The sequence below is a fragment of the Akebia trifoliata genome, chromosome 3, assembly GCF_017979445.1.
Source record: "Akebia trifoliata isolate Shusen 1 chromosome 3, ASM1797944v1, whole genome shotgun sequence".
NCBI classification, from domain to species: domain Eukaryota; kingdom Viridiplantae; phylum Streptophyta; class Magnoliopsida; order Ranunculales; family Lardizabalaceae; genus Akebia; species Akebia trifoliata.
This window is the reverse complement of record NC_141377.1, coordinates 31538042-31543834: the sequence shown is the minus strand read 5'-3', so window position 1 is coordinate 31543834 and position 5793 is coordinate 31538042. Positions and strand designations below refer to the sequence as shown.

Here is a 5793-nt window from a genome sequence, read left to right as displayed (position 1 = left end):
TGTATAGTGCTGCCTAACGTTTTGATGTAGGAAGATAATAATGCTCCCTCTTCAAAACCTCATCGTGGCATGTTAAAATCCGCTTTAGTGTATGATAAGAGCGTCAAAATGTATGTGTGTGTCATCTCATACGCCATCAAGCCCCACTCATTCTAGCACATTATTGCTAAAAACAATCTACACCGACGGGATTTAGCGACGGCAAAATTGTATCCGTCGGTGTAGAGGACTTATAGCGACGGATTAAAAAAATTTCGTCGCAATAGAGTTTATTTCTCGATTTTTTTTCCCCTCTCCTTACGTTTTCCTTCATTTTTTTTTTCCATCACCTTTGTTTTCCTTTTGTTTTCCTCTCCTTTTGTTTTTCCCTCCAACCAAACGAACTGTTTGCCTCTGTCGAACTTGAGAGAAAAAATACATTTCTCTCTGTGGAGAACGAACTCTCGATCTCCGTTTTGATCCGAAAAGATCGACCTGACGAGGAAAGATTAGGGACGATCTGAAGAGAGAGCTCATTAGGGACGATCTGAAGAGAGATCTGAAGAGGGACGAAGATTTGATCCGAAGAGATCTGATGATGACTTAAAACAGATCCGAAGGGATGAAGAAAGAGCTGATTAGGGACGAAGAGAGAGCTGATTAGGGACGATCCGAAGAGAGAGCTGAAGAGGAACGAAGATTTGATCCGAAGAGTTCTGATGATGACTTAAAACAGATCGATTCGTTCAACAATTTCAGATTTTCGACTAGAGGTCTAGGGTTTCTCATCGATCAAATCAAGGTAAATCTATCTTTGTGTTTTATTTTATTTTCCTAGTTGATTCCACAAAACCTAATCGAAATTTGCTTCTTCAACAGGTGCTGTTGCTGCGAGAGTTTTCTATTTCGATCATCAGGTATATATCGATTAACTGTCTACCTTTTCATATTTGAGCATTATTATATGGCTTCTACAATTGCTAGATTATTTGTTTATGACGTTTCAAATTGCACAACATGCTTAGATCTATGATGATGTTAACTATCGACTTCGTCCGATTAGAAATTAGTCTCTAATACGATCCATAGTATTGAAATTAGTCTCTAATACGATCCACTTAGAATTTAAAACAAACCAAGATGATGAGAGTTTGTGAAGTTTTTTTTTTTTGTTTTTCATCATTTATTTTAGTGTTGTTTGCTGAATTTTTGTTAGTGTATCCATGCTTGGATTAGGTTGGGATATGTCCATTAATAATGAATATATAGGTGGTTGGGAGGTCAATGTTTTTTTTTTAGGCAAAAGGAAAGATTTGTATTGAAATAAAACAAGATAGATAGAGCTACAAAAGTCAAGATGAACTCAACCAATATAAGAAAAAGAAGAATAAGGTTCCCCCTAAATATCATGTTTTGGTCCTGATATTTTAATGTTTTTATGTTGTTATCATTCAAGGAATCTCTTAATGTCTTGCTTTGACAGCGTGTGAACGTCTTATCCTCTTGGAATATGATTTGGATGAATTAAGAGATTACAGTGTTCTACTTTATCACTGTGGATTTTACAAGGAATCTCTGCAGTACCTCAAATCGTATCAGGCCTCAAGGGTAAAATTTTCTTAAATTGAATTGAATTGAAGATTATTTTCTGTGATACAGAAAGAACTTGCAACCTTTTTAAAGATAAATGAAAGTTTCATTTTCACTGTCAGAAATCTATCAGACAAAGGAGATCTTCCAATAAAGTCAGAGACTTGGAGGACTATGCAGTTGAGGAATTGATGAATCGTCTTAACCTCATTTCGATGGAAGATGGTTGGAGCAAGCCCTCATATTTTAGAAGTTTTTTGGGTAACTTCTCTGAACCATGGTAGTGTAGTAAGGAATCAAAGCTTGATTGTTGTAAATTGGAAAGGCTGGGAATGGTGCATGCTAAAGATGCAAATTGTGCTGTATGTTTTTATTTAATCCAGTGCTGACCAAGCAATTGTATTTGAAATATGAATTAATATGAGAGATGTACAGAGCCTCAAGAAAATCAAAATTAGTAGCTAGAGAGAGGGTGCGCACATATTTGCATTAGTTAGTTAGTTCTTGAAGCAACAAATAACTATTTAGAAATAGCAGACTGCCTCCTTGAGTTTGGAAACTAAAGTGATCTACACGTAAATTAAATTTTACTCTTCTTATGTGTGGGGTGGGCTTGGAATTTTGGATATAGCTCTTACTGCAGTCTTCTATGAGAAACTAACAAGAAATAACTGAAATCTATCTTTAATTATAATTTTAGTTCCAAATATTCTTTGTATGTTCTATCTTCTGGAATTTCAATTTGTGTCTCATATCTGTTTCCACAAATGTTGATTGACTTCTTTCTTGAAATTCCTTGTGGTTTTGTAGATTGATGCTCGTGTTGGTAATGTAAATGATCTTGCTTTCTCTCATCCAAACAAACTACTGTGCGTTGTAATGCCTGAAGATCACAAAGCTATCAAGGTTGGTTTTGTTGTTCAATTACCTATGATGGGGTGCTAAGCCTTGGTATCTCAATTATTAATGCTTGAGCATGTGCAAGCATGGGATGCAGTCACTGGTGCTAGGCAGTACACTTTCGAAGGTCATGAAGCACGTGTGCTTTTCATATGTCCACACTACGTGGAATATGAAATATAAACCATTGGCATGTCTTCCTCACATTGAATGAAACCGAAGACTTCATATGGGTTTTCACCTGTGATTGTGTTGAGTTGTAGAAGCCAGTGAGGGGGGCCTTTTGTGGTTAGAGAAAGGAGATGGTTGAGATTAGTATGGTAGGTGGTGGTGTTAGTGAATTCAGATGAGTCTGAATATGTGAGGGGGGCCTTTTGTGGTTAGAGAAAGGAGATGGTTGAGATTAGTATGGTAGGTGGTGGTGTTAGTGAATTTAGAAGAGTCTGAATATGTGTAAGATGTAGTTTGCTTTTGTGGGTTTATAGGTAAAAAGTAAGAAAGAGAGACAGAGAAGAAGAAAGCTTGATTGATTTGGCTGATGAACTCTTCATCAGCCACACCTCCAATTATTATTATTGTTTGACTGTCACCACTCCATTTATGATCTGCAGGTCCAAAACAACGATTACAAAAAGAAAGTTCATCGGGCAGTACACTTTCGAAGTTGCCAAGTCTCCACTTACTGAGCAAAAGCTGAAAGTTTTATACTTGAAGGAGGAATTGAAAGGAAAGATCAAGTCAATCAGGGAAACCATGCGGTCCTCCACAGCATTGGCTTTTAAAGATGAACTAAAGGCAAGAAAACGGGTTCTTCAAAGGCTAGGGTAATAATAGTTCCCTATTTTTTTTTTAAAGATAAACAATAGCCATTTATTATAATCAATAATGGTTCTCTATGTCGAAATTTTGATTTAATGTTCCAGCTTATTTTATTCAAAGAATGATTTTAAAAATGCTTAGGGTGCTATTAATTTGCAGATATGTTACAAGTGATGATGTTGTGGAATTGAAGGGGAAGTTTGCTTGCAAGATCAGTAGTGCCAATGAGTTGACCCTGACGGAACTCATGTTCAATGGGGTTTTGTGTGGCAGGAGAAGCTTCAGGATTCCCAAAAACCCGGGAAGAACTTGGTTGCCAAGGTTCAGCTTGAGAGCAATGTAATTATCGAACTACCTTTTTATTTTGTTAATTAAGATTTTGGTTTAAATAGCTTCGTAGCTTCCATATCTTGGATAGGGTACCAGATTACCGGGTTCATTAATATAGTAGTGAACCGCGAACTGGTACAAACCGAACCAGCTCATAGTGGGTTCATAAAAAACAACAAATGAATCCTTTTGAAGTCTGGAGAGCTGGACACAGTCACCATTATAACTTTCTTGAAGAGTTGCCTTCCTTGGAGTTCATTGTTTAGTTTGTGTACAAGGGTCGACTTCCCTATACCACCCATCCCGTAAATCCCGATGGATCTGATGCGCTCATTACTTAATGCCTTCATGACCTTATTCATGGTCAAATCCCTGGATGGCAATCCATCTACTTGATGGGTTCGCACTTGTACGACAGTTGGAGGAGCTGGATCATGAGAAACAATACTGAAATTTCCCTTTGCTGGGAGTTCATCGACAACAGGTAACATCTGCAGTGCTTGTTTGCTTAACCTGCGACGCGATGTCCAATCTGGACACAATCCCTTGAAACATCTCTTGTTCTCCCTCACTTGGTCATCTAAACTCATAAAGTTCTCCCTAGCAGTGTCAACCTCTTGCAACCAGTTAAGCACTTCTTGATCGATTTCTTCCAATTTCCTGCGTGCCTCATCTACCGAGTTTTGCACATCATTTCTCTTTGCACTCAGACGACTCACTTGGTTCCTGAGCTTCTCAACGTTCTTATCAAAATTTATAAGATAAGAAATTTGGCGCTTAAGAGGAACAACCAAACACTTGCCTAATTCTGTGACGGGTGTAACCAAGATAGACAAGAGTGCCATGGTGGCCATCTTTGTAGAACACAAACGAACACTAAATTTTGCAAAAGAAAAGAAGACAAGAAAGGTGTGGTGTTCCTCTTAGTGTTCACTCAAAGATGAAGGTGGAAAATTGTGAAGCAGTACCAGAACCAATCTCAATCCTAAACGTAGTGAGACAATAGGTTTCTGGAAGTGGAATTGATGGGTTGGACTGGAGGTGGAAGTGGAATTTGAGGAGAGAATTTAGAGTGGGCTGGGCTGGAGGTGGAAGTGGAATTGATGGGTTGGACTGGAGGTGGAAGTGGAAGTGGAATTTGAGGAGAGAATTTAGAGTGGGCTGGGCTGGAGGTGGAAGTGGAATTTGAGGAGAGAATTTACAGTGGGCTGGGCTGGGCTGCCATATCAAAATTTTTATTTTTAACGAAATAGCATATACCGACGGACTTACAAAGTCTGTCGGTATAACATATAGCGACAGTAAATACCGTCGGTAAATATGTTAACAAGTAATGAAAAAAAAAATTTCCGCACCTTTTTTTTTCTGGAAAATAAGGATATTGTGACGGTAAATTTATTGTGCCGTCGGTAAAACAATTACCGACGCAATCAACTCCGACGAGTGACGACGAAAAAGTGATCCGTCGGTGTAGTATTCTGCGACGGACATATGGAGATTTAGCGACGGATCTAACCGTCGGTGTAAGTCTCTTTTCTAGTAGTGACCACACATGCCCATTCACGCTTGTGCACATATTTGATCCCAAAGCATTGCAAATGAACTGCATCTACCCAAAGTCTTCTAATGCTATGGTCGTCTAGGGATTTAGGAGGTTATTTGTAGCCTTGCGCAACTAGGGTGTATGGGTAAAAAAAATTGAGATCCTTGATTTGTATTTCAAACTACACTCTAAATGAGTCTTTCAAATCGGGGAGTTGCAACGCGTCAGATTACCTAGAATGACAGAACCAAGATAGAAATCACTGTGCACAGTTACATTACGGCGGTGCGAACCGAGGAAATCCCGGATGACTGTAGTTATGTGATTAAGCAAGCAAATGAATAACACAGCCGAGATCCAGGTTTTGTCACTCGGTATCCAACGAGTCAAGGAGATGGATATCCAAGTTCTCTTCTTTCTTTTGATCTCACTTCCTTCTTTCTTTTCCAGTAGATTCTTTCTTTTCATTTGTTTTTTCTTTGTCTCTTTCTTCTAGTAGATGGGAAGTGGCATTATGTGTCTCAATATAGAGAAGCACTTTCTTTCACATTCTGTTCATGAACTAAGAACTACTTCCTAAAGCTTGTCTGCGCAATAGTAGCGAAGGGATTCCCCGGCAAGGAAATCTGAGC

The 5793-nt window shown here is 38.6% G+C and overlaps 1 long non-coding RNA gene across 1 annotated transcript; it reads left to right on the top strand.

Annotated features, from left to right (window-relative positions):
- The first annotated feature begins 1446 nt into the window (after positions 1 to 1446).
- Positions 1447 to 4949, top strand: LOC147406383 (uncharacterized). Its single transcript, XR_015176441.1, has 6 exons — positions 1447 to 1587; positions 1692 to 1830; positions 2380 to 2475; positions 3081 to 3293; positions 3448 to 3627; positions 4625 to 4949. It is a non-coding gene; the product is annotated as an uncharacterized LOC147406383 (long non-coding RNA).
- Positions 4950 to 5793: the final 844 nt, after the last annotated feature.